Source organism: Nipponia nippon, unplaced genomic scaffold (assembly GCF_047370975.1).
Source record: "Nipponia nippon isolate SJK-2023a ecotype South Korea unplaced genomic scaffold, ASM4737097v1 scaffold_1, whole genome shotgun sequence".
Taxonomy (NCBI): domain Eukaryota; kingdom Metazoa; phylum Chordata; class Aves; order Pelecaniformes; family Threskiornithidae; genus Nipponia; species Nipponia nippon.
The window spans coordinates 85,236,121-85,263,582 of NW_028262290.1; the positions used below are offsets into that span (position 1 = coordinate 85,236,121).

The 27,462-nt window shown below is 38.0% G+C and overlaps 1 protein-coding gene across 4 annotated transcripts in view; it reads right to left on the bottom strand.

Annotated features, from left to right (window-relative positions):
* The window catches only part of LOC104015341 (cadherin-12), a 589,747-nt gene that overhangs the window by 225,107 nt on the left and 337,178 nt on the right, over window positions 1–27,462 (bottom strand). For all 4 annotated transcript variants that reach the window (XM_087761238.1, XM_087761232.1, XM_087761247.1 and 1 more), the window contains one exon: window positions 21,077–21,219. The gene's annotated coding sequence lies outside the window, so the exon portion shown is untranslated. The remainder of the gene's footprint in view (window positions 1–21,076; window positions 21,220–27,462) is intronic.

The following is a 27,462-nucleotide window of genomic DNA, read 5'->3' on the forward strand; positions in this document are numbered from 1 at the left end:
TCCAAGTGCTTAACATTATTATCAGGGAGAGGCAGCAGTGCAGTCCCTACTTTTCACAGCAGCACATCCTCTCTTGACATCTCAGCTGTCCTGCCTTTCCCATTTTGAGATATCTCTAGCAGAAACTCCCTATTAAGCTCTGGAAAGCTCTAAGTTCCTGAATTCTCAATCCAAAAGGCAGTTGGAAGAAATAATATGGCATTTCTCATGCAGAACAAACTTTTTCTTTCCTTTCTAGTCTCTTTTTCAGATGAAGTGTTCCAAAACTATATGGGCAATTGGTACAACAGGTTTCAGAAAGAGCCCTAATTTTGTCTCTGAAACTAAAAGAGGGTAGATTCAGACTAGATAGAAGGAAGAAATTTTTTACAATGAGGGTGGTGAAACACTGGAACAGGTTGCCCAGAGAGGCAGTAGATGCCCCATCCCTGGAAATATTCAAGGTCAGGTTGGACGGGGCTCTGAGCAACCTGATCTAGTTGAAGAAGTCCCTGCTCATTGCAGGGGGCTTGTACTAGGTGACCTTTAGAGGTCCCTTCCAACCCAAACTGTTCTATGATTCTATGATTCTACTGCTAAAAACAACAACCGGCCTATTATCCTACTCTTTCAATTTTTTTCTTTTCAACTACATATTTCTCACAGGATTCTGCTCTTGTGGTTAAGTGGGAATAATTTTCTGGCTATCTGCAAGACAGAGTGTGAGCAGTATGCATGGAAGTGACATATACCGTCATTTCATTAAGAACCTTACTAGTCTCTTTCTCTCCTTCTCAGTCCCATCAAGGAGAAAGAATGTCAGTACTGACAGGAATTATTAGGATGACAGAAAGTTTCTGTAACATCAAAATAAGGGAACATTGTGGGATTTCAAGTTTAGCAGGTCTAAAATTCAGAAAAAGACTTAAAGGTGGGTAGTATAAAGGAGAATGGATTTGTGTCTTGATTACTTCAATTTATCTATTATGATGACTGGTAATTTCATTTATAGAATTTCATATAAAATTAGCGGAGGAATAATGCTAGATTATTTGCCAGTTTTATTCCTACAAAATCTGTTTCTTTTTGTTATGAAAGGGGGAACTATGAGCTGCAATTACTATCTTCTCCCTCTTCGATGATACATTTTCAGTTACTCCCACTCTGTGTTGTTTAAGTGGTTAATAACTGAGCTATGCTTCAGTTCTTCCTAGTTGCAGCATTAGCAGTTAGAGAATCAGAGTTAGAAGGACTGCCTAAGGGCTCAAACCACCTCACAGGTAAGTCAATAATAAAACTCTGATTAATATCACTGGGACTTGAATTAGTTCTAAATACATAGAAGAAAACCCAGCTGGTAGTATGGTTCCTATGTTCAGCTTACAATTCAAACAGAATCCTTATGAGCATGGGCAAGTTAGAACTAGCAATAGGAATTCTCTGAAATTTATTCTGAAGTTAAAGTTACTCTAAGCAAGTAGGAGGAGAAGCCAGAAACTGAAAGGATACTATGAATAATGAGGACTTTTATTAATAACAACACAGAGAAAGTTATGGCCAGCTATTACCACAAGCATTACATACACCATTTGAGTTGCAATATCAGTCAATTATTTCTTTAAATTAAGTTACAAAAATGAATGTTTATAGGAACTGTCGGATAAACAGATTTATGTCCAGTATGTTATTTGTATAAGAGCCCTTGAAAGAAGGTAAAAAAGGTCTCTTGCAATAACAGCTTCACATAATGAAATCAAATCAAGTTACTAAAGTTAGTGCAGATATAGTAGTGCAGGTAGGAGGAAGAGTCCTCACTTCATGTATAGAAAGTTATAGGAGTATAAAAAGAACCATCAGTATCCCTCATACTATCTTCAGAACAACTGTTCTCCTTGATTTTTGTACTGGCAAGAATAGTGCCTACTTCCTCCTGTCTTCTGGAATATAATGTGTCTCAGAGAGAATAAGCACCGTAATTTTCTTCCTCTGTGAAACTGAATTGATACTATCTCACGTCTGGCTTGTTCCTGTCCTGAAGGAGACTAGAGAAAAAATTCAACTCACCAAAGCAAAACTCCAAAGAGAAGTTGGTGGAGTATGGCATACAGGGTGACTGGTCTGCACTGTCTTCATCCTAGCCTACTGAGTAAATTACTACCTGACCTCTCCTCTAAGTTTTCTGTTCACCTTCTATGTTTCAATACAAATTACATAAGAATTACATGGCTACTGAACTTTAGTGCAGGACACTACAAAATCAATTCCTTCTTAGTGATCACACATTGTAGAAGTTGAAGTTAATTGACATAAAAGAGTCTACACTGATTAACATGCCAGCATATTGCTCTGCCATGGCTAGCATCATTTTTTTTTTCCCTGGAAAATGATATTTTACATTAAAAGCTTCATGCTGTCTTTAACACTCTATGCTTTCTGCATCAGTGTGCTGATGACTCAAGGTCATTAGTGGAAAAATTCAACTACAGAGCAATACAAGACAATTGTCATAAACAAAGAGCACACACAGCCTCCTGATACCTTTACATTTTCAAGAATCCATAGCTGTTTTCTTATGATTGCTTTTGCTTCAAAGGAGTGATTGTGACATCGATAAACATAATATTGAGTGAGATGCTGTCAAGATACACTACAAAGACAGCTCCTCCTCTGTTTTTAAGATTTGGTGCTGTTTTCTTTCCCTTTTGAAAAACAGAGTATCAGATCTTGATCCAGTACCACTGAAATCAGAATGACAGATGTTTCACTGGATCAAGATCTGATATTCTTTTTTTCGGTATAATGTAAAATTGAATAGTTGCTCTAAAGTCAGTACAGTTGATAAAACTTATTTAAGGACTTGTCCCAGCAAGTGTGTCATTGACCTCAGCGTGAACAGCTTTTAGTGATGAGATATAAACAACAGTGTGTCTAGACACTTACGCATATGACTTTTTATAATTTCGTTCATTTACATGACAACAGCAATTCAACCTGAAGTAGCAGAAAATGCCGATGTCATTCTATCAGACAGATACTGCCAGTATCTGATCTTATGGAAACTAATAACATGCTGGAATAATCTCACTGAAGTCACTTGATTTAGTTGGTATGTTTGAGACATGATATACTGTACTAACTTGAAAGAAGAGTTTACATACTGCATGCAGTTTCAAGGTGCACCTTCAAACTGCAACTGCTAATGTGACCTAGGTGGTCTTCATAGCGAAAGTCTTGGAAGAAATGACAACTTAAACATAACACAGTAAAATGATGAGAGAGCAATCCTTTGGTTTTGGAACAAACGATTTAAAGGAATACCATCTTACTTACATGAGGTAGTCAGATTAAATGCTCTGCCTACTCTATTTTACCTCATTAGTTTTAGGTGAACATCAGTCTTTTAGTGCAAAGAAAAATGTAAAATAGTTGATACACATTGATCATAAGGTGTTTGATTTTGAGACAAGCTCTAACTTGGCACGATTTTTACCCACAAATGTGGTAGTGTTATTTATGTAAAGGTATATGTCACAGGAAGTTGTACAGGATGGGAGGTTAGATAAAGAGTTATTCTAGCCTGGTTTGCATGCGTCTGAGGCTTTACCATTGTTCTAGCATGTAGGATGGAACAGCAGCAAAGGAAACATTATCTCCCTTTCTGATCAGGGGAGCACAGGTTTTCTTCTTTCAGGCCCCAAGAGAGCTTCAAAAAAGATGAACTAGTCTTACAGACACTCTAGAGCCAGTCATCTGCATGATTATGGATTAGGCATTTTAAAAATTCGTTCTTATCATAGGCAAATGTCAAGCCATCTTCAAAAAAATCATTGCTACTCACCTTAATCGTGTTTCCTGCATTAGCAAAGGATAGGATGGGAAAAGAAGAAAAAAATTGTCTTTTTTCTAGAGCTAATTGCCTGAATACTTCTACTATTTTAAAGGTGTCTGCAGACCCAATAAATGAGAATCAATTCTCAGACATAACTTATAATCATTATTCTACCATCACGGCAACAGCTTCCACTCTCCTTTAATTCCATGCAGTCAAGGGAGTTAAACAAAAGAGCGGGGAAGTATTTCCTTTACTTACTGATAGACTGAAATATTTACTTTCAAAATCATTCATAACAAGTCCCTAGTAAAGATTTGCAGTCTGATCATCTGATGTTCAGTCACTGTTTGCCTTTATGGGGTGACAGTGAAGACCATTTATCACGTGCTGTTTCCCTGCATTCAGGAGTCCATTTTGACCCCAAAAGCATTAACCCAGCCAGCTTGCATTTCTTCCTGTACTGTCATGTAAGATGTACTCTGCACAAAATAAGGAACATCGACCTTGAAAGGAAAGGAGGGGGGAGAAATAATAAATCCCACAACCAAACCCATTCAACAGCCCAGACCAAGATCTAAGCTCTGTCAAAATGATTTCTTATTCCATTTTACTGAAGCAGTGCCATGCTTTATCACTTCTGAGTTCATGTCTTACAGCTGAGGCAGCCCACTTGAATTGGTAAGTTGTTTAGTTAAAGTATACACGTGCTATTCACATTGTCAGTATGATTTAAAAGGAAAGAACATTTTGCAGGTGAAATACAGCCGCAGCTGTGACAGGAAGCTGAAATCCAAAACACTAAAGCACATATAACTAATTGCTGTATGTCTCACTATGCTCCTTCTCTTCCCCATTTACAGAAATACTATAGTCAGACTTGTGACACTGGTGGAGGTGGCAGCTTTAGATTTTCCAGGAGCTTTTGCTGAAGTCTCCCAATCATAAGTAAAATTGGTCAGATAATCTTAGCTAAACCTCATGTACTACTACTGTCTGCATCATTACATCACTGCACACACATTTATACACAAACTGCAATATAATGTTGAGAAATGCTGCATTTCCCTTGTGAGTATGAAATGTGCAGATGTTGAAACATCTAGATAAATTGTGACTATAAAAAAGGTGCTTTCCGAGTCACCAAAGTCCTCAGTTTACAACCATTGAAGTTTACACATCATTACACATGCTCAGAAGTAGCTGTGTTTATTTATAGATATTTTTATAGAGGTGGGTTGAGTTGCTTAGCTTCTTCAGTCCAGTCAGAGTGCTGCTTTAATAGTAGCTTTAATAGATCAAGTCCTGCCATACAGGCATAGGCATATGTTTTTTTAAAACAAAAGGCTCTGTGTTGAAGTGCAAACTATACCTAAAAAGGGCTGTTTGCTCAAACAACAAGGAAATCAAAGGCTTTCTTCTTCTAATTTACAAATAAGGAAACCCAGATCCAGAATGCTACAAGTGCCCTGCAACTCTATTTAATTATATTTTAATGTAAATGAAAAATCTTGTGAAGGCAGTGTTGAAAGTTGAGCTCATTTTCTATTACACTGCAGTATGGTACCAAACTCTATGCATTTCATCTCAATTAACATTATCAGACTACAATGAATCTAAACACTCCTTCATCTGTACTTTGTGAAATGTGAATAAATAAAAACTTGAAAGTAATGTAAATGAAGTCACTGAGAAAAGATCCATAAAATTCAGAACTAGGTCAAAAGTGAATGCATTAGTGTTCAATATAATTCCGTCTTAGGTTTTAATGTTCACCTTCTTCTTTTGTTCTTGCTGCCAATTGATTATCTTTCAGTAAAGTTTACACGTTACCATTAAATGTTAATAATGCATAAATATTAAACACACCATTGTAAAGTCAGCAACACTATTAATATCCTCAATCTCTGTAGGCGATACTAGAAATTACTAAGATCAATATCAATAGTCAGAATCATAAAAATCCTGTCTTTCTGGAATTAATAGCAATAAACAGTGAACAAGGTACAACTGATATTTAATACAGCCATGTCTCCCTACAGACCTGTAGAGAATGGGGAAACTGGTGTTAGGAAAGGAAAGCCAACACTTTTTAAATAAGACATTTCTTTTAATACTTCACTATTTTCTATCCTTTTGTCTGTATGTAATACTTATAAAATACTGTAACCAGCTTAAGACATTGCATATTCTGAACAGCTTAGTAATACTTTGTTCTCTAACTTGCTCAAGAAAAAAATCCTAAATCAACACTCTGCAGCACTGACGGGCAGAAACGTCACCGCCAGGTTCCCCACTGCAGATGCCTGTCAGGCAGGGCATTGTCAAAAAAGCAGGTAAAGACTTAAATGTGCATAGTTGCTCTAGATTTCAGTCCCACTAGGTGACAACAGCTAGCTAAAGTACACATATGCAATAAGCTTTACACTCTCCCAAGTGTGCTAAATCATTGTGTTGGCTCAAATTTGTTTTTTAAGAGCTTTGTTGACTTCACAGCTGGTGAGTTGACACTTTCCATCACTCCACCACTTGGCAACAGATGCCTCTTACTTATGCACAGATGCTGAGTATCCACCCAACCCTAACATTAGCCTTGTGTTTTGAACTAATTGGGCCAACACAGTTGTAATTAAGATTTGAATAATTAGAAAACTAACATGATTACTTTCACAATTAATCCTTGTATTGTACCATTACATTATCTTTTGGACTATGCTGCATAGCTCTCGCATTTCCTTGGATCCTGTAAATGCATCAGCCTTCTAAACAGTGGAATAAAAACATTTTGCAGATAATATTAATGACATTTTAAAGGGCCAGTTTCACTCTGATTTTAAAGAGTTAATACGTATGATTGGACTGATATTTCCTTTCATTCCATTTGCCCATTATGCGGATCCCTTTACAACAACCACACAGGAAGAAAAACTGTACACAAGAACAAAGATTTTTAAAACCAGTATATGAATATATGTGGATCCAGTGTAATATAAAAGAACTTTAAGATAAGCTGATCTGACACATCCTGTTTTATTCCCTTGACCTGGTGTCTGTTTTAAAATGATGGGTGCTGGGAAGTAACTGTTAAGCAAAGGAATATAGCTGAGGGGAAAGGAAGAGTCTCTTTTAAGTGGGGAGTCTGTCCTGGGGAAATGGCAACTGTAGTACTTGCAAAGAATAGCAGACAGTCTGATTTTAGAGAGGACATAATTAAGAGAAGAAATAGTAGGAAATAAACAATTAAAAATTGAATGTGATTGATTAGGAAATGTCCTTTCAAAGCATGAGGAGTGTATCGCTTTCATCATCCAAAGTATGTAAGGACTGGATGAATATGTAAACATCTCATGCTTTGGGTATTAAACTAATTTTAAACAATGCTCAAGATTTATCTGCCAGTAATATGCAAAATTAAGTTGTTCATGTATGTGTATGCTCACAGAAATGCCACTTTTTTTCTCAGATGCATTTCCTAATATATACACACAAAACTTCTTCACTGAAAGGGTAGTCAAGCATTGGAACAGGCTGCCTAGGGAAATGGCTGAGTCTCCATCCCTGGAGGTATTTAAATGGCATGTAGATGTGGTGCTTAGGGACATGGTTTGGGGGTGGACTTGGCAGTGCTAGGTTAACGGTTGGACTCGATGATCTTAAGGGTCTTTTCCAACCTTAATGATTCTATGATTCTATAATAGGAACTCTCTTAAAATCACAACTAGTTAAATTTTCATTCTTTGGCATTAGAGATACTGAAAACAATAGAGAAGAAACATTATAGCTGCATAGGAATATTCATAAGAAGCATAATTTAGAAAATGTATATTCTGTTTATAGAAAGCAAAAGCTAAATCTTTTTTTCTTTGGTATTCTAGATAATCTACCCAGTTCTTGGCACAGTGCAGGAAGCCTGGTATTTTCAGTTAAAGAGATCACTCTTAAAGGTAAAAATATTGTTTCATATGACATATTTAAGAAATAGACAGCTGTAATCTCAATTGTGTGTTAGAAAAAAAAAACACGGAAAAAATTAAATACATACTATCTGCAATTGTAATAAGTGCATCCAATTATGGGGAGGAGGGGGAATTTGTTGCAGACAGACTCTCTTGAACTAAAGATTTATGTTTGCTAGTCTCCTCCAGGTGTTTAAACCATATTATTTGCACAGATATCTAAACTTGGTTGAAAGGGCATTTCAGAAACATATTTACCAGGGAAAGCAAAGAAACAGGAACAGGGAATGAGAAGTGGTTCACAAGCAGGTTCAAAGGAGAATGGTAACTGCTAAATGGCAGCAGCTAGCAGCAACTCAGCCTCCCCTGAGATAGCAGCAGTTCAGTTCCCCTGAGGCAGGAGAAGGAGAAAAAGCTGTAATTACTGGCTGCCATTGTTAGTGAAAATAAATACACTGCTTCCATATTCAAGAAGAAATATAGCTTCAATCCCTCTGCCCTCACCAATTCCTTAATTCAAACTACAAATGCTTCTGCTTATGGCTATTATAATCCCTGGGGTTAATATCTGACATTAGGGCAATTTGTGATCACAAGCCAATCTCTTGTAAAAATTCGAATTAGGTGTTGTCGAGACAGTGACTCATTACTTCCTTAGGCACAGAAAAGGGAACACGATGATAAGAAGCTGGGAAACATGACTCCCAGAAATCAGTTATACTAGCCTGCTACCCTTGGTCTGCTAAGTGGGGACAAAATGAAAGAAGGAAAATGTTGCTGGGTCATCTTGTCTAGGCCATGCTTTTGCCAAGAAAGGCTGGACCAGATGATCCTTGAGGTCCCTTCCAACCTGGTATTCTATGATTCTATGTTTCTCTTGACCTTTATGTTGGGCAGATAGAGCACTTTTCAAATGTTGGGAAGAGAAGCCTCTCTGTGGCTTCTCTTGGAAAGGAAAAGGGGGGAAAAGGAGACAAACCAAGTTAGGTATTAAATGGCAAAGGAATATCAGCAGAGAACAAAAATTATTTCAGTACTGATAAACTTCAATTTGTCCGAGAAAAAAGGCTCAACAAGTGCTGATGGCATCACACAAGTAATCACATCCGCACCCAGTCTCAAATGGTCAGAGCTGCTGTACTGGCCAGGACATGGCACTTTTTTGGCCTAATGACCACTCAAAGAAGGAACTTGTAGATTACTCAACATCCTGGCCACTGAATGACACTTCAACTCCAGACATAACAGTATGGTAGAAATCAAGATGTAATAGCTGTGAGACTTTGACTTTGTTTAGACAGTCTGTGAAACTTCAAAGCTCTCATGAGTGCTTATCAAACCTACCTGCTCAGTTAGATTCTATCAGTCATATCCAGTGTACCTCACAGCCATACCCTGATCCAGCTCCTGTTGAAGTCAGAGAAGGTTAAACTGATTCTTCATTCAGGTTTGACTGATCTGAATTATTTTTTGCCCTTTCTGTAAAACAGATTTTGCCAGTTACTTCTGTTGCTGTAGGTTTTTTTAACTATGAGACAATATACTGAGCAGACTCCACAACTTCTTTCCATTGTGTGGTTGGTAAACATGAAATCTATTTTAATGAAATTAAAGCTAGGTTAATGCTTTACTGCAGTATGGATGTTTTCACAATACCTTCCATAAAACATAGTGTATTGTCTCAAAGAGGGATGAATAAGATTATCTGATTATAAGCCTCTTGTCAATGGTTATCAAATAACATTTGGTTTCACAGAGGGCTTGAGAATTTTTACAATTTTAGAATATCAAATTCCAACATACATGTAATGATATTCTCATAAAGAATTATAAAGTCATACTTCAAATGATTACTTAGAATTAGTTGCCCTTCCAGTGGCTCTGTTTTGCTTCAGTATCCGAGCTATACATTTTTGCATAATAAAGAAAATAAGTATTAATATTTTCATTTGTATTTCTAATTATTTTCAGAATAAAAATAAAGATTTAACAATGTTTTAAAAGTAATTACAGGGAAAAAAACTTAGTATTGGAAAAGCCCAGTGCCTCTTTCTTGCAAAGAAACTCATAACTAGAACAATAATTTTGATTACTAATACTTTCTTTTTTGACAGGAGATATTTCTCTGTTTCCTTGTATTATGTTTTGCCTTATATCCTACTCACAAAATTTATCTTGGTGTTATGGCACTCTCTGCCTTTTCAAATGTTTGTCTTCAGGGGTACTGATGTTACTAAAGAACATTATATTTGGTAGATCTGCATTAAAAATAATTTCTTTTTCCTGACAAGCTATTTAAAACATCACATTTATGCCTCATGAATTGCACTTTTAAAATATACCTATATATCCCATGAAGCCTAGACCCATCTGACCCAAGTTTGTTTCTTTGCAAGAAGTGCAATTTCTATTTGGGGACATTATTGCTAAAGGGGTATGAAGGAAATATTTTCCAATACAAATACTATTGTCTACTTTTACTGGGGAGGGGAAAAACATCCTATCTGAAAATTTAGAAGAAGGACTCCTAAAAGGGCTAGTTTAACTATGGACACCAGCAATATCAGACCATTATTCTTCAAAAGTGAAATCTGAAAACAAGAAGGGCAGGAAAACCGTATAACACCAATAGATGCAACCTTCAGCACCTGCATGATTCATAGTTTTAGATGGGACAAGACCTCTAGTTCTGTTTCCTTAATGAACCATTTTTGCACTAGACATACAGATATGAAGTCAGAGAGTCAAAGAATCATATCTGCTAAAGTATACTTTGAAATGATAATAAACTATTTCTCTACCATGGTATCAGTCCAAAGAAAACCTAAAGAACAGCTGGTAGAAAGAGAAATGCCTGATGCATCTAAATGTTACATTCAAAATTTTTTAGCTAGATCAGTTTGTGTTTTGCCTGCACTGACAGAAACAACTGAGGTAGCCAGTTCCACCTGTTCTTTATCAAATAAGTAAGATTATATCAAGTTAGATTTATTAAATCTGAGCTCTTAGTTAAAATCATCATCTATCACTACGTATTTGAACAACATGAACCCAGTCCTTACCTAGACTAGGCACAAGACATGCATATATTTAGAAATAGTTGTGAGAAATTCCATTCAAGAAAAAATTAAAACATAGCATCCTGCCATTTTTACCTGTACTAGCATCCCTAGGCATGTAATCACAGAGAGGGCTGTATAGACACCAGACAATAAAAAATGAATTGTAATTCTGGATGTTCAGCATCCCCCTTCCAACCCCTTCACAGAACTGTAACAGCAACATTTAGAAAGATAGTTAAATGTGTGAGTTTTCTATTTAAAATATTCATGCTCATTGATCGCAAATAGGGAAAAAATATCATACAGTTATTACAGAAAAAGTGAGTTGATTAGAAAAGAGTGACCTTTAGAAAACATCTGCAAAAAATGCCTGTTGTTTATTGGAAGATAATGTCCCAGGGAGTTCCATGCAGAGTCAAAAAAATTCTAATCAAATAAACAAACCCACCCAGTTTAAATAACAAGCTTAGAGAAAAATACTTCTACAGGATTTTTTTTTTAACTTTACCTATTAAAAATGTCCAGATGCTTGCTCCATTCTGCCATACATAGTATCTCCTCTACACTCAGCCTAGGATTACTCATGTTCTTGGGTGATGGAACTCAAATATGTCCTTGACTGATGCATTTTGGCTCTCAGGGTGAGCAAGAGTGACAGGTAATTGCTATGTGCTACATCTGATGGGTGATTCAGAGTGGGATTGAAGTCCATTGATGGACCTGAATTTAGTTGCTTACATGTTCTGTGCACAAGACAAAGGACATTTCCATTCTAAATAATAATAAAAGAGGAGAGGGAAGGGAAGGAGATGAGGAGGCATGAGGACAAATGCAAAAGAAAGTGATGGTGCCTGAAAATTTCAATTGATTTATATGCAGTGAGGACCAAAAAATGGGATAGAAGTCTTTGCATTGAATCACAAAACCATCAGAGAGAAGTGATACTCTTCAAAAAGCATTTTAATTAGCAAGTTCATTTGAGTGTTTTACTTATCAGTACTTAGCTTCTCAACATCACTTCATAATCTCTGTATTTATTCTGACATATGCACCCTTTCAAGCAGGAGCCAGGTATGTCACATTTTATCTCTTTATTTGTTTTGACATATGTGCTCCTTCAAGTAGTAGTTTAGAGGTAGAAGGGCCAAATTACCAAAAAATCTGTTTTATAGAAAACCTGAGTCCCACTGTCTAGGAGGTCAGATTAAAAAAAAATATTTAAAGATGAGAATATGAAACACAGTTGTATCCTGAGAGGATTGCTCGTCACATAGTGACAGAAAAGAGGGGATCTTTATTGAAAGGCATGAGGCTTTTTTTTTCTTCTTTATCTTCTACCAGTGTAAATCAGGACGTCTGTAACATTTAGTTAGTCTCACAATCCCTAGCCGTTGTTCACGTGAGGGACTTCAACTTGCCAGATGTCTGCTGGAAATACAACACAGCAGAGAGGAAGCAGTCTAGGAGGTTCCTGGAGTGTGTGGGAGATAACTTCCTGATGCAGCTGGTAAGCAAGCCAACCAGGGGAGGTGCCCTGCTGGACCTGCTGTTTACGAACAGAGAAGACCTGGTGGGCGATGTGGTGGTTGGAGGCTGTCTTGGGCTCAGCGACCATGAAATGATAGAGTTTTCAATTCTAGGAGAGGTAGAGGAAGGGGGTCAGCAAGACCGCTACCCTAAACTTTAGAAGGGCGGACTTTGGGCTCTTCAGGAGTCTGGTTAACAGAGTCCCTTGGGAGGTAGTCCTGAAGGGCAAAGGAGTCCAGGAAGGCTGGACGTTATTCAAGGAGGAAATCTTAAAGGCGCAGGAGCAGGCTGTCCCCATGTGCCGCAAGTCGAGCAGGCGGGGGAGAAGACCGGCATGGCTGGACGGAGAGTTTTGGCTAGAACTCAGGAAAAAAAAGACAGCCTACTGCCTTTGGAAGAAGGGGCAGGCGACTCAGGGGGATTACAAGGATGTTGTGAGGATATGCAGGCAGAAGATCAGAAAGGCGAAGGCGCAGCTGGAACTTAAACTGGCCACCGCCTTTAAAGACAACAAAAAAAGTTTTTATAAATATGTTAGTGACAAAAGGAGGGCCAGGGAGAATCTCCCTCCTTTGGTGGATACAGAAGGTAACCTGGCCACGAAGGATGAGGAGAAGGCTGAGGTACTTATATGCCTTCTTTGCCTCAGTCTTTAATAGTCAAGCTAGTCATCCTCGGGTTTTTCAGGCCCCTGAGCTGGGAGATGGAGATAGGATGCAGAGTGAAGTCCCAGTTGTCGAAGAGGTGGCAGTCACTGACCTGCTCCTCCACCTGACAGCCCACAAGTCCATGGGCCCAGATGGGATCCACCCGAGGATACTGAGGGAGCTGGCAGAGGAGCTGGCCAGGCCACTCTCCATTATTTATCAGCAGTCCTGGTCAACCGGGGAGGTCCCAGATGACTGGAAGCTAGCAAATGTGACACCCATCTACAAGAAGGGTCGGAAGGAGGATCCCGGGAACTACAGGCCTGTCAGACTGACCTCGGTGCCAAGGAAGGTCATGGAGCAGGTCATCTTGAGTGCCATTATGCAGCAAGTGCGGGACAATCGAGGGGTCAGGCCCAGCCAGCATGGGTTTATGAAAGGGAGATCCTGTTTCACTAACCTGGTCTCCTTCTATGATAAGGTGACCCACTTAGTGGATGAGGGGAAGGCTGTGGATGTTGTCTACTTGGACTTTAGTAAGACCTTTGACACAGTCTCCCACAGCATTCTCCTGGAGAAGCTGGCTGCACACAGCTTGGATGGGTGCACTCTACGCTGGGTAAAAAACTGGCTGGACGGCCGAGCCCAGAGAGTGGTGGTGAATGGAGTTAAATCCAGTTGGCGGCCGGTCACGAGTGGTGTTCCCCAGGGCTCAGTGTTGGGGCCAGTCCTGTTCAATATCTTCACTGATGATCTGGATGAGGGGATCGAGTGCACCCTCAGTAAGTTTGCTGATGACACCAAGTTGGGTGGCAGTGTCGATCTGCTGGAGGATAGGAAGGCCCTGCAGAGGGACCTGGACAGGCTGGACCAATGGGCCGGGGCCAACTGCATGAGATTCAACAAGGCTAAGCGCCGGGTCCTGCACTTTGGTCACAACAACCCCATGCAATGCTACAGGCTGGGGGAGGAGTGGCTGGAGAGCTGTCTGGTGGAAAAGGACCTGGGGGTGTTGGTTGACAGCCACCTGAACATGAGCCAGCAGTGTGCTCAGGTGGCCAAAAAGGCCCATAGCACCCTGGTTTGTATTGGGAATAGTGTGGTTAGCAGGACGAGGGAAGTGATTGTCCCTTTGTACTTGGCACTGGTGAGGCCGCACCTCGAGTACTGTGTTCAGTTTTGGGCCCCTCACTACAAGAAGGACATCGAGGTGCTGGAGCATGTCCAAAGAAGAGCAACGAAACTGGTGAAAGGTCTAGAGAACATGTCTTACGAGGAGTGGCTGAGGGAACTGGGGTTGTTTAGCCTGGAGAAGAGGAGGCTGAGGGGACACCTTATTGCTCTCTACAACTACCTGAAAGGAGGTTGTAGCGAGGTGGGGGTCGGTCTCTTCTCCCTAGTAACAAGTGATAGGATGAGAGGAAACGGCCTCAAGTTGCACTGGGGAGCTTTAGATTGGATATTAGGAAAAACTTCTTCACTGAAAGGGTAGTCAGGCATTGGAACAGACTGCCCAGGGAAATGGTTGAGTCTCCATCCCTGGAGGTATTTAAAGAATGGATAGATACGGTGCTTGAAGACACGGTATAGATGAACTTGGCAGTGATAGGCTGACGGTTGGACTTGATGATCTTAAGAGTCTTTTCCAACCTTGACGATTCTATGATTCTATGATTTGTTTAGAGTTACAGCGAGGTAGATCTACACTAGATAGGTTTAGTCCCAGCTCTAAATTATTACTATTTTACCCAGAAAAGGAATAAGAAGTGTTACTTGTGACAGGGAATGCAATGAATTTATATTCCATTTACCATTTTCAAGAGATATAGTTAAATATTTAAAATTATGGTAAACAAGTACCAAGATTATTATTAATATTTTAGGGATAAATGAAATGACTGTTAACAAGCAAAGATACAAGTTTCCTAAATGGAAATGAAATAGCTTTTCATTTTGTTGTATAATTAATACTCCACTTTAATGACTGAAATATTACTTGAACTTGAAGAGTTTTTAGAGAAAGCTTGTTGCAACTAAATTTGAGTGAATTCAGATTCAGCAGAATGGCTTCATCATCAAATCTCTAGCAAAAGTATTGAGTAAAAGTCTGTTCAGACTGTTCGAGACAATGGAAACCTGGTAAAGAAATACTAGTTTTTAGCTTCATGCTACAAGTATTCTTAGAAATCTGTCATTAAATTGTACTATCTGGTATATTTGTTCCATTTAACAATACTGTTTTTATTTGCTGTATTTTCTTAAATAGGAAAAATGAACCATGGGATGGAGCCTTTTTTTTTTTTTTTTTTTCCATTTTAGATTATATATGGAACTAAATATAAAACAGATATATGAAAGTGTCTAACATGCACCCACAGAGTCAGTATGCCTGAGGACAGAATGCCAAGAAGGTTATTCTTAATAAATGTACTTTGTGATCTTCATATAGGCTTCTAGGAGAATTGCTTAAACTGCCATCTAAACTCCATATACAGAAACATATATATATGTAGATATATATAAAGGGTCTAAGGGGACTGAAGAACATAAAGGAGTGGTAAGAGAATTCAGAACCTAGCTCACCGGTTTGAACCAAGCCCTGTGGGTAGTGGTTGAACTGCATAAATAAACAGAAACCTTTGTGACATTAATAAATGGACACAGACAACTGTTTAGCAAATATGTGTCTGCATTTACAATTACATTTAGCACTTGCTGGCAGCCTTCACAGAAGAGCAGCCAAGAACCTACCTAGTGCTTATAGACTCTAAATGACCTAGGTCAAAAAGCTGGATTTTGGGATGAGTGCTGGACCAGACTGTTGATCAAGAAAGGTCAAAAGTCTCATCTGTTTTCTGGAAAAGGAGTGGGTTTGCATCCTATTTACCTTCACTGGAAAAAAAAAGAATTTCAAATGTTTTTCTAACCAAGTCAGTCACAACTGTATTATGTAAATATATTTGGTGTGCTGGACATAGTATTAATGCGGTCAGTGAGTAAATGCATGCATGAAAACAATAATAAATCTGATCTAAATTTGGAAACAAAAATTCCTCATCCAAGTTGTTTAACTGAGTATTTATCATCTGCTTTAGAGACTGTTCTGAATATACTGTACTCTGGAAGTTGAAGGACAACATAATTCTGGTACCTAAACATACAACTTTTAAACTTAAGTGGGAGACAACACTTTATTGTGAGTTAGATGCTTTGATACTTTCTTATTTTGAATCTCAGACCTATACCTTTCTTATGAATGTCTCCATAAAGGTTTCCAGTCTGAGCTGTGATTACAGGTCTGGGCCATTCAGCGCAATAGCTCAGAGATGGACTTCAGCACTCACAGACCCCAAATCACACTCTGCTGGGACACAGGGCAGTAAACATAGCTTACATCATACATATGTCAGCCAATGCAGTCATTGCCTTAAAAAATATTGACAGCTGAGACATCTGCACAAGAAAGATGCCCCTCCATCCCCAGAACTGTCTGGTGTACATCAACGAGTCTGATCTTTACAGGAAGACTCTCTTCACCCTCAAAACTGAAGTGATACATTTGACAGAAACTGAACCACAGATGCTCCTAAAGTAATCTGACCAAGTCTCACAATGCAATATCTTAGCTCCCATCTGGCTGGGAGAAAAAGAAGCCTCTTTAAATGATCCATTGCAAAATTAGTGTTGTAAAACATATGTCTTTGACTTCTGCTAAATACCAAGTCCGGTAATAAGCATGGTGATATAGGCTTGCATTTTGCTTTAATATAGAAATTACCTATGTGAAAGACTTTTTTCCCCCTCAAACTACCAGGCATGAAGGTTCAACAAGAAAGCAGACTGAAGCTTTCTTCCTCTGAAAACACCACTGAAGCTTCAAAGTTTTGCTACAAAATTACTGCCTCAACAAATATTCATCCAGTGACACATGCCAAACTCAATGTCTTCAATGAGTTACATCTCTTCAAAACAAGTGGACCTTAGTGAAAGTTTCTATTAATACAAATGAAAATAAGGTTTGAAACTCATTTTTTAATATGGTGCATTTATGACAATGAGCAATAAAAACAGAAGCCAGGAAAAAGTAGTAGCAAACACTACATTTGCCTCTAAATCAGCTAATTATGAGTCTGAGAAGTCATTCAGAAGGTGCAACTTTCACAGTAACTTGAAAATAACAACCCCTGAAAATATGCTGAGAACTTACATATCAGCAAGCATATATATAAATATACACACTGCAGTATATGTTTCTTTTTAACTGTAAGGTATGCTTTTGCAAGAACAATGACATCCTGAGGTATCTGAGTTAAACCTTGCAGAGCTTTGTTTCCATGAACCAGTTAAGAGCATGCAATTTCTGCAGCGTAGACACCCACATAGACTTCAAAGCTGGAAACAGAACTGCCTCTTACTGTGGTAGCTACTTACTGTACACTGAGATACAGCTTCTGTCACAAAGAGCGTACAACCTAAACCAATTAAAAATACAGGAAAAGGGGATAAAGAGATGGTAGAGTGTTGGAGCACATATATCCTATTCATGTGAGTACTGGAGTGTTTTCAGAGGGGTTTTCTGTTTCAGTTAAAAACAAAAAATTACACAGGTGGACCAAGTGAGAAAAGCGATGTCCTTGCAGCATCATAGGAAGGAAGGGAATGGATGTGAAAGTGATGAAGCATTAAATCATGGCAGATGAAGAAAAGGAAAGGAAAGAAAGAGGGAGAATGCTAAGAGAAACAGAATGAAAGGAAACACAAATCATTTGGAAAAAAAAGAAGCTGTATGAAGAGGAAGGTGCTACCCAGAGGTGCAAGAATTAGCGCCCAGGAAACAAGACTACGAAAATAACAGAAGGAGCAGGGATAACAAGAGTCTGGTGGAACACAATGGTCTCGCTAGGAAAGCTGATGTTAGGTCTCCAACGCATGTTAATAACACAGGGCTTGAAAAGCCTCCCTTTCTGGTAAAGCAAATTCCCATATATCTTTGAGAAAGGAAACTGGGGAAACTCATTAACCCCTGAAGCGTATCCTATCTCACTCTCACCCTAGCCTCTTGAAATGACATAATATAACTCTTTACCCTACATTATCTGGATTATTAACTATAATCCTTAACAGTTGTTTTCTTTTTCATATATCACTGTCACTGTTTTAGCAGGACTGTTCCTTGCTGCTCTATGGTTGGTTTTATGTCAGCTTTCGGAGATCCTCCTTTGTTTTACCCCTTTCCAAACCTCAATTTAATACATTTCCTTAAAATGCTCCTAAAACATTAAAGCATTAGCATCAAATGCTAATTTTCAATGGACTCAGGCCAGATAGCAATTGTACTATTCTGTCAGTAATAAGGAGACGTAGCTTAAGGCAAAAAAAATTAACTTTGGCCTCATTCAAAGAGCTTTAAATATCTGAAATAAAGCTGAACTCTGCATACAGCTAGATACTTAATATTATTTGATATAGCCTTAGAGTAAAAAAGAAAGGTCCAAGAGAGGGAACTAGGCTATACTGACATGTCTTCCACTGCCTTCCTGTGTAACATGTGTTCCTATGTTTACCAAGTCTGAAAAGCTTCAGTGAATCATATACCCCAAATTATTTGTTTAATGAGGAATGATATTTCCCATATTGATAAGGTCACTTTTGGACCGTCACTACATATGAACAAGCCCACAACCCAACAATGGAAAAGATCAGAAAATAATTATAGCATTATTGTCTATTTTTATTAAAACATGAGGAAAACCAGCATTTCCCCGTGTTTGGTGAACTGTCATCTCATACAGCCTCTGAGGCTAGCATACCGGAAAGTAAGTGCTCTTCACTTAGAAGCAGATAAAACATCTGATATTGTAAAATAATAATAGAGATGTAGAGTGCATCTGTAAGACTTGTTTAGAGACCCACAGACACACTGCCATGAAAGTGTGATTTATTTATTTCTTACTTACAGCAACAGCTTTGTGAGACAAAAGGGGAACAGAGCCATCATGTCAAACAATGTTTGTAGTCAGTCCTTGTGAAAGACTGGAACAGAAGTTCCTGCTATTTGTATGTAACCTGGATGTCGGTGACTGCATAGGAATTGTTTACACTAGAAATTTTTCCATGCAGCACACTAAATTATTGTCCTTCGATTTTTTTAATGAATGCTCTGATGTATATTAATGAATACTAATTATGCTAAGAAAGCATTGATTAGTCACGACAGAAAAAAAGTGAAGGCAGGTATAATGGAAGCTGATTTGTGCATTGAAATATTTCTACCCTGGTCAAGACTTGCATCTCTGGGTGGAAGAAGCACAAAACTTAGTAAATGTCATATTAACGTAACATGAAAAAAGAAGTGAGTCATATGCTACACCAAAATGAGGATCAGTGCTTGTAACTACTTCCAAAACCAACTTCCTTTCCAAAAAAACAGTGGACATATTGAGTCACCGTTATAAAAAACATTACTTTCAGAAATCATTTTTAAGAAGGAGAGCACACTGATAGACAGTTAGAACTGTCAGTATTCTTAGTATATTCCACCAAGACCTCAGGTCATTTTCCCATATGCTTATGTTTATGTGAGAAAGAGAACTTGGTATTCCTCACTGAAAAAGCTAATGGAATAAATAACAAACCTGCATGTCCTTGAATTGTGCTTTTTTTTTTTTTTTTTTTGGTGGGGGTGAAGGGGAAGAGTGGAGTGGGGCAGGGGCTTGGGAGGTATTTTTGGATGAAAAAATATATCGCCATATTGAGTACCTGAGCTTATAATGCAAGATATAGTGCTATGAATTGTATTACCAACACTGGATGATAACCAATGATACAGATATTTAATGGCAGTAAACAGTATTGGCTGAAAAAAGCAGTGCAATTAATTCACACTTTTATAAACTACCTAGGAGTTATACATCTGTTTAAGACAGCAAGATTTGAAATCAATTAACTTTCCATTGATCTTTTCTCCCTATTATGACGGATTTTTAAACACAGTGTGTTAATTTTGTGGTCAACATAAAGGTCATGGACATGTTTAATAGAACAGATCTTAATTTGGTCCCTTAAAGTATTAAAAAGTTTGGGCTGTTTACTAGCTCCTTAATTATATCCCCTGACAGCATAGCTATTAATTGTGGACTTGAACGAGACTATCAAATTCAGTTCACTTTAGACATTTTAGGATGAATATGCCGTAGGTACACTAGGTCATCTAACTAACTCCAGGCTGCATAAGCATCTCTGACTTTTTCTTATTAATCGTTTAATCTTTCAAGACAGCCTCCCTCATATACTCTGTGTTTTTTCTTTTCCAGATAAAGATCTTCAATCACCAGTCCATTTCTTTTGATATGCCATATTTTCTATCACCCCATAAAAAATACATCCTCCCCCTCTTCAAACACTACTCCCTCCCCCCGTTTAATTTTCTGGCCACTCGTATTGAACCAGCACCCCCACTCACCCTTATCCCCCCACAGAACTGCTAATCCTGCAAAAGTAGCTATGCAAACCCCACCAGCCTCCGAGTATAACACTACACACACCAGTCACAGCCCTCAGTCTGACAGTAACCTGGAAAGCTGCATGCATGTTCTTGACTCACATTTCAAAAATCCCTTTCTGTCTCGTTTAAATGCCATGGGACTTTGAAGCCTTACATCTACGAGTTTCTGCTTGTGAAGGAACGACGTACCTTATTCAGAATGAAGTTTTACCATAATGTACTTCTGCTTTCCTGCTGTTGTGTTTCCCCAAACAAATGTACTAAGCACAAAGGGGGAAAGTGCACTTGCCGTTCCTCCTCCCTTCTCACACCCCTGCACGTTTCTAACATCTTTTTTTCAAGCTTCAGAGAACCACCAAATCGGAAATAACTGCAGCCATTCATGAGAAGCTGCTTAAAACCTGAATTCCTCCAGAGAGGAGTTCCAGGCTGGGACACTTGCCACTGCCCCCAGCCCTCTCCTGACACGGCACCGGCTCCCTTGCTGCAGTGCAGGCTGTCAGTTTACTCAGTTTGAACTTTCAATGCAGAAATTCGGCATGATGCAGTCAGCCAGATAAAGCAGCACTTACCTTAATTGAAATCTTTTCTCTGGTAAAGCTGGAGCATCAGTCAAATCAACAGTGATTTGGGGGTAATCTAAGTTTCAATCAACACCCTCCGGGTAGCTGCATACTGCTCTGTCTTTTTTTGTTGATGTTGAACTCTTCACTGTCTAAAGGAGAGAGAGAGAAAGATAAGCTGAAATCCTCAGAGGCTCCTAGGGAGTGAGAGAAGAGGCACCAAAGCAATGTTTCTTAACATGAGATTCTCAGCAAGCGTGCTCAGGTCTGGAAGATCGTGTAACTGCTGTGATAGGCTCCTGTCATGTCCCCTGAGCCGTGAGATGATCATTGACCTGATTAGCTCTGAACACTCCCTACATGCAGAGAAAGCACTGAGAGGATTGGTGGGTCACAAGGGAATTGGGAAAGGCACCAGGGCCGCTTGGGAATCTTCATTCTTCCAGACTAATGGATGTGCTGCAGCTGAGGCTGTAATTTGTGAGGAGGTTATGCACAATGTTAACCATCTGAGGACTTAAACAAATGTACTTTTGCATGCTGTTTCTCAAGGTGCACCAGCATTCAACGCAGGGTAGAGCTGAGTAATTAGAGGCTGATGTAGCCGTTTCGTAATACAAGGCTCACTGTATGAAATGTTCTGTAAGCTGAGAGATAAAGTGGATTCATACATTTGTCTCTGACCCTGGAGACAATAGCAGTTAATGGGTAGAATAAGTGAAATCAGCATGGTGGGCTCATGTTAGCCCCCAGATGGCAATCAATCACCATGGAACGAAAAAGCAAAGAACAACAAAACCCAAACAGACTAGAATTATTTAACAAGTCTATGTGGCAATTTAAATAAAATGTAGAGAAAGAATGCCAAATTAGTACAGAAAGGACTCTTCAACATAGAGATAAAATCAGTAGCAAAGCACAATAATACAAGTTCTCTTCTACACTTGCAGTAGAGGGAAAAAACCAACAAGGAATGCATTTAAAGGACCTAATTTGCCTTTCACTTATACTGATACAAATAAATCTATTAAAGATGACAGTTTAAATTTAGATGGAAAAAAAAAAAAGCAGAGTGAAAGAAGAAACAGGTCTGTATTTGTTACCTGTGTTTGGTTCTAGGGTATTACAGAAAGCAGATTTTTGTGTACCAAGTATTCAGGCTTATGTGGTCAAATGAGTTCAGCCAAAGTATATCAACTTTTATGACTATTCTTATCTGCTATTTTCCTGCTTCTTGGATGACAATTATGGCACTAGTCAGTTGACTCAATTTTCCATTCAGATTTATCCATGGAAATAGCTGTTTGTGACTAAGAGAGGAGTTCACAGAACAACATGTTTAGTAATGGTGGTCTGATGCACCAATATAAAATGGATACAATTTTATTTTGATAGCAACTAAATAGAAGATTTGGAACCCATAGTAGCAATGTTAGTTCATATGTAGCTATCGTAAGTTACTCTATGAATGCTGAAACAAAGATAATCATAAACACATAAAGAAATTCTTAATCACATGTATTTACTTTGGATCTGTTTTTATCCATTTTCAGGTAAATTAGTATAATTGTATTTTAGTAGGATAAGCAGTCTAGAAAGCAATTTTTAAGTTGTTAAGCAAATGGCAGAGGAAATGGATTACATATTTACTTTCTGCAGGCATTCACATCAGAAATCTTATTATTACAGAGAAAACAGTATCGCATGACTTACGTCACTCAGCAGTAACCAGAAAAGTTTGAATCTCCAATCTGTTTAGCAAGACACAGAAGACAATGATTTCTCACCTTAACTGCAGTCACCCTAAATGTAATGCCTGAGAAACAGGCAATAAACCCCATGTTCCCACTACACAGACAGCATGAAGAGACCGACTTTTCTACCCTAACAGTGGTAGCTATATAATTTTCATGATCCTCCTCTGGAAGTGCCTCTCTCTTCCCACCAATCAAAAGCTCCTCCATGTACAAACTCTGGATTATAAGACTGTCTTTGGCAATATTTCATATTCAAATATCAATTTTTTTAGAACATAGGTTATCTTTTAATATGATTTACAGAAGGCCTATTACCCAGGGATTCCCACTCCACCTGGGACTAACAGTAACAAAATAATAATTAATTAAATAAGAAGGCTTTTACATGCATTCATACGAAACGTAAACATATTCTTGAGCTTGACTAAATGGGTTTCATGTGTCAAGACTAAGGTGATTTGCTGCTACAGCCCTCACTGAAAAAGAGGTTGCTTTCCTTACCCATAAATTTGTATCACAGAATGGGCAGCAAGTCATCCCAACATTTATGATCTTATCTGTTCTGACACGGCATCCCTCATGAAACAGGTAATTCACAGACACACACTGCATTATTTATGATTTCAAATACAATGAAAAAAATTAAATATAAAAAAGACCTTATTAAGACAATTTCTTTGTTATTCCTGAAAGCTTCCAGTTTCAGGTTTCTTGCTGTTTTGTTTAGTCGAGTCCTAACTCTCACCAGACCTGCAATTTTCAACACTTCTCTTAAACTATTGTTCCATAGCCTAAGAGATCTCCATATCAGGAATACTTTTCCTGTAACTAGCCCCTTTTCAAATCTTTTTTCAGTAGTTTTATACTAAAAATTCCACTCTTATAATATAATTGTAATCCTTCTCAATTAATGTTACGATTGTTTTTTTAGAGTTTAAAAGTCAACATTCATCAGAAGCCCATAGTACAAAACTGAATTATTTTAATTGTTTCTTACCACAAGTAAAGGTCCAAAAAAGAAAACATTGGGTCCAGAAAAGGGACTGAAGCATGAAGTGACAAAATTTGATGTGACAACATGATTTAAGTTTGTGCAGAAATAATTGGGACTTAATGTTGACTTGGACAACTGGGTAAGAAACTGTTATTTTAAAATCAGTGTTAACAAAAGGAAACAATAAGTTGAATCGCTCATAAATCTTGCTGCAGTCTAAATAACAAAAGCAAAGCTAGTTGTCTCAGGCCCTATTCCCAATCCTAAATATAACTTAAAATTTTGAATTCAGTTCCTATCAGTCATCTAAATAAATGGACAGAGGTAGTTCAGAGCAAGGAGATCAGAAAAGTAATATGTCTTCAATAAGAGATAATATAATCACTTATATACATAAAAAAATTTCTAAAATTCTAAAAAACCCTCTTTCATTCCTATACAAAGGGGACAGTACATTAAACCAGTAAAAAAAAAAAAAAAAAAGAAAAAGGGAAGAAAAAGGAATAGTTTTCCACGCAAGCCATAATTAACCTTTTCAATTCACTGCCACAAGCCATGACTGGCAAAAAACTAAAATATACCTATGTGAGAAAATTTTAAAATCACGATAGGATTTAAAATATATACACAAGAAAATCTTCCTTGTTCCAGGACTGTTCCTCAATGAGAAATAAAAATATTACCACATGGGCAAGGCAAGATACTAATCATGGGAAAAAATCCTCTACCACCTAATATCATTTAGTAATAAAATTTAGAAGACCTTTACAGTATCATCGCATAAGCCATGGTATTTTTACTGTCAAAGGTCATTAGATTCTCATGCTTCATTAAAAGAATAATGTAGTTGGTTTGGAGTATATTTTAACAGATGAATAACATTTTTTAAAAGAGTTGTATTTCCCAAATTGGTCATTGAATAGACTGAATGCCAAAATAAATACAGAAAACTATACTAGTGTCAGTTTTTTAATATTCATGTAAAGATCTTCAGTTCAGAGACACGAACTACCATGCATCAATGTAAATTCAGTACAGAACAAAAGGCCATAGAAGATCAGTAAGAAAAGAGATGGAATCACCTATATGCTAATATATTCAAAACTTTTCTGCTGGCCCATATCACACATACAGTCAGTTGCCTCAGCTCTGCTGATGCCCAGGAACTCAATGAACTAGAAGTGAATCGTGTCTATACCCATAGCTTCAACATACTGAATTATGCTTTTTCTACAGTTCAAAAGATCCTTTGCTATGAAAAAGATATGCTATACATCATATATTGAGTGTCAATTTGCTCGGTATTTTCTTATTTTTTAATAAGTAATTAACAAAAAGAGTTATTGTCTGCTTCATTTTGGTTGGAAAAACAGTAACTAGAAATCAAGTGTGGGAATACTCTAGGATAGCAGCGAAATCAGCAGAACAAAAGACTTTATAGAAAAGACTGAGTAAAACCATCCTTATCCTTCATCTCTCCAGAGAAATACATATGAATAATAAACCACTTAAACACATTAAAAATGCTTTGAAGAAAAAGAAAACCATTTGAACTTTCACAACCATTAGATTTTCTGCATTTTGGCATCCTTTTTACCCCACGGCAGCCAGGGACAACCAGACTAGATAACTCTCGGTAATACCTGGCAATTGCCATGCATTTTAGCACTGAAATTTTACTCTCATCCTCATTAATTTCAAAAGCACAAGCTGAGCAGATTCAACTCCAAATTCTCATCTGGCTTACATCAGCATAGCTGCATCAATTTAAGTGGAACTGTACAGCAGATTTATAAATTAGTGAGATCTCATGTAAAAGCAATACAATTTGTCATCAATGAATATTATACCAGATTTCAAAGATCAACCTTCCTGCACCATCATCCAATATGTTATTTTTGATATGGATCATTTTTTTCCAAACTTTCTGACCACAGTGAGTACAGACAACACAGGAAACTTGTTTGCATCTAACAAAAAGTGTAATCTTGAACATTCAGCACTGTAGTTCAACAGGTTCTTCATGTTAAGGTAAAGATGTGATATGGATGGAAGGAAACAGCTGAATCCTAGCCATACTCAGTGGAAAACCGCTCACTTCATCAGGCTTCTCCTTCTGGTAGCTCTACGGGCTCAGAAAAATCCAAAGTGCTCTTGCTCTTATCTGACCACTGTTCTCACTCCCAGTTTAGCAATAATAATCAGTACCATTCTTTTTACTTAGGCCAAACTTCCAAAGATAAGAAAAGTAGTACAGCATATTGCTTTAAGACATTTCTGATTATGTTATGCAATGTACGGTTAGAGTGTTGTCATACACTTTTATTAAGCTAGAGTGGTAGACTGAAACATTTCAATGTTAGTGCTTTCTGTTTCCTTGGAGGCATCCCCACAATGTTGGAGATATTTAAGAGACACAGGTAACACTGGATTTAAGCGAAGGTCCACAAAATGCATAAAGAAACGAATGCAAGTTTTGGAGCATTGTAATACCACAGTAGAACAGTACCAAAAGTGTAGTGACAGTGGGAAGGCTGGTGGTGACTATGTACTCCACGATTCAGTTCTGGAAGATATTAAAGGAACATTGTTCTTCACAGGAGTAGGGAATTGACGGGTAGAGAGGGTAGAGAGCCCTGTGAGTGAAAGGAAACATGGGAGGACAATGTTTTTAAGGATGTATTCATATCTGGTAAAGAAAAAGGGGAAATAAAGGTAGAAAGAAGAATTTAAATGGAAACAGGCCACCACTGTTTTGATTATGCCTCTTCAGTTTTACTACTCTCTGAGAAAAATATACTTTGTATCACAGAGGAATACAGTTCATGTTCAAGCACCAAATAAATTATGGTTGTCCATAATTATAAATAAAGAAACAGAATGGACAATTATTTGAATATATGTGTCTGCAATACTATGTATTTACAGATAAGTATTCTAAAGGCAGTTTTGTTAAAACATAGAATCCAAATTCTGTTCAGTCTGTTTGGTATGTCTTTCTGCATGAATTGAGAACCTCAGAACTACTAGAATGTACTCTACAGGACAGAGGAAATTTTATACCTGAAGTTAGTTTATCTCTGCTGAAAATTTCTGTCAGCAATACACCTATACTGTTAAACTGAAAGCAAGTTACACAGCTGTAACCAAGGGCATGGTTTTGTAGCAAAGTGTGACATGTAATTTCTGGTTTGGGTCTCCTTTTTGCTGGGGGCTATAGACATCTTTTAGGCATAACAGAAAAAACGGGAGCACCCTGCAAGTTGCACCACAGGAGCAGCGTGGGAGACAGAATGACTCAGGGACATCCTTTCTAAAGTACAATTCCTCCCCCACATCCTTCTTGTTCAGGTGAAGGGAACAGTGTGATTTGTGGTATGACCTGTCTCAGCAGCAATTTACAACAACTTCCCAGTAAAATCTGTCTGCTCACTCCCTTTCTCCATCCACTTGCTTTAACATGCAGGGATAGGGGAGAGAGGACAGTGCAGAAAGTAGTGCGCAGGGATGCAATATACTGCTTGTAACCACATAAATATCTTATACCTATCCATTAGCCTCCATGTTCCCATCTGTCTGAATAAGGAGGGGTTGCTTGTGTCCCCTTGAAGGGGACAAAACTGAACTGCAATTCAGTCTTGGGA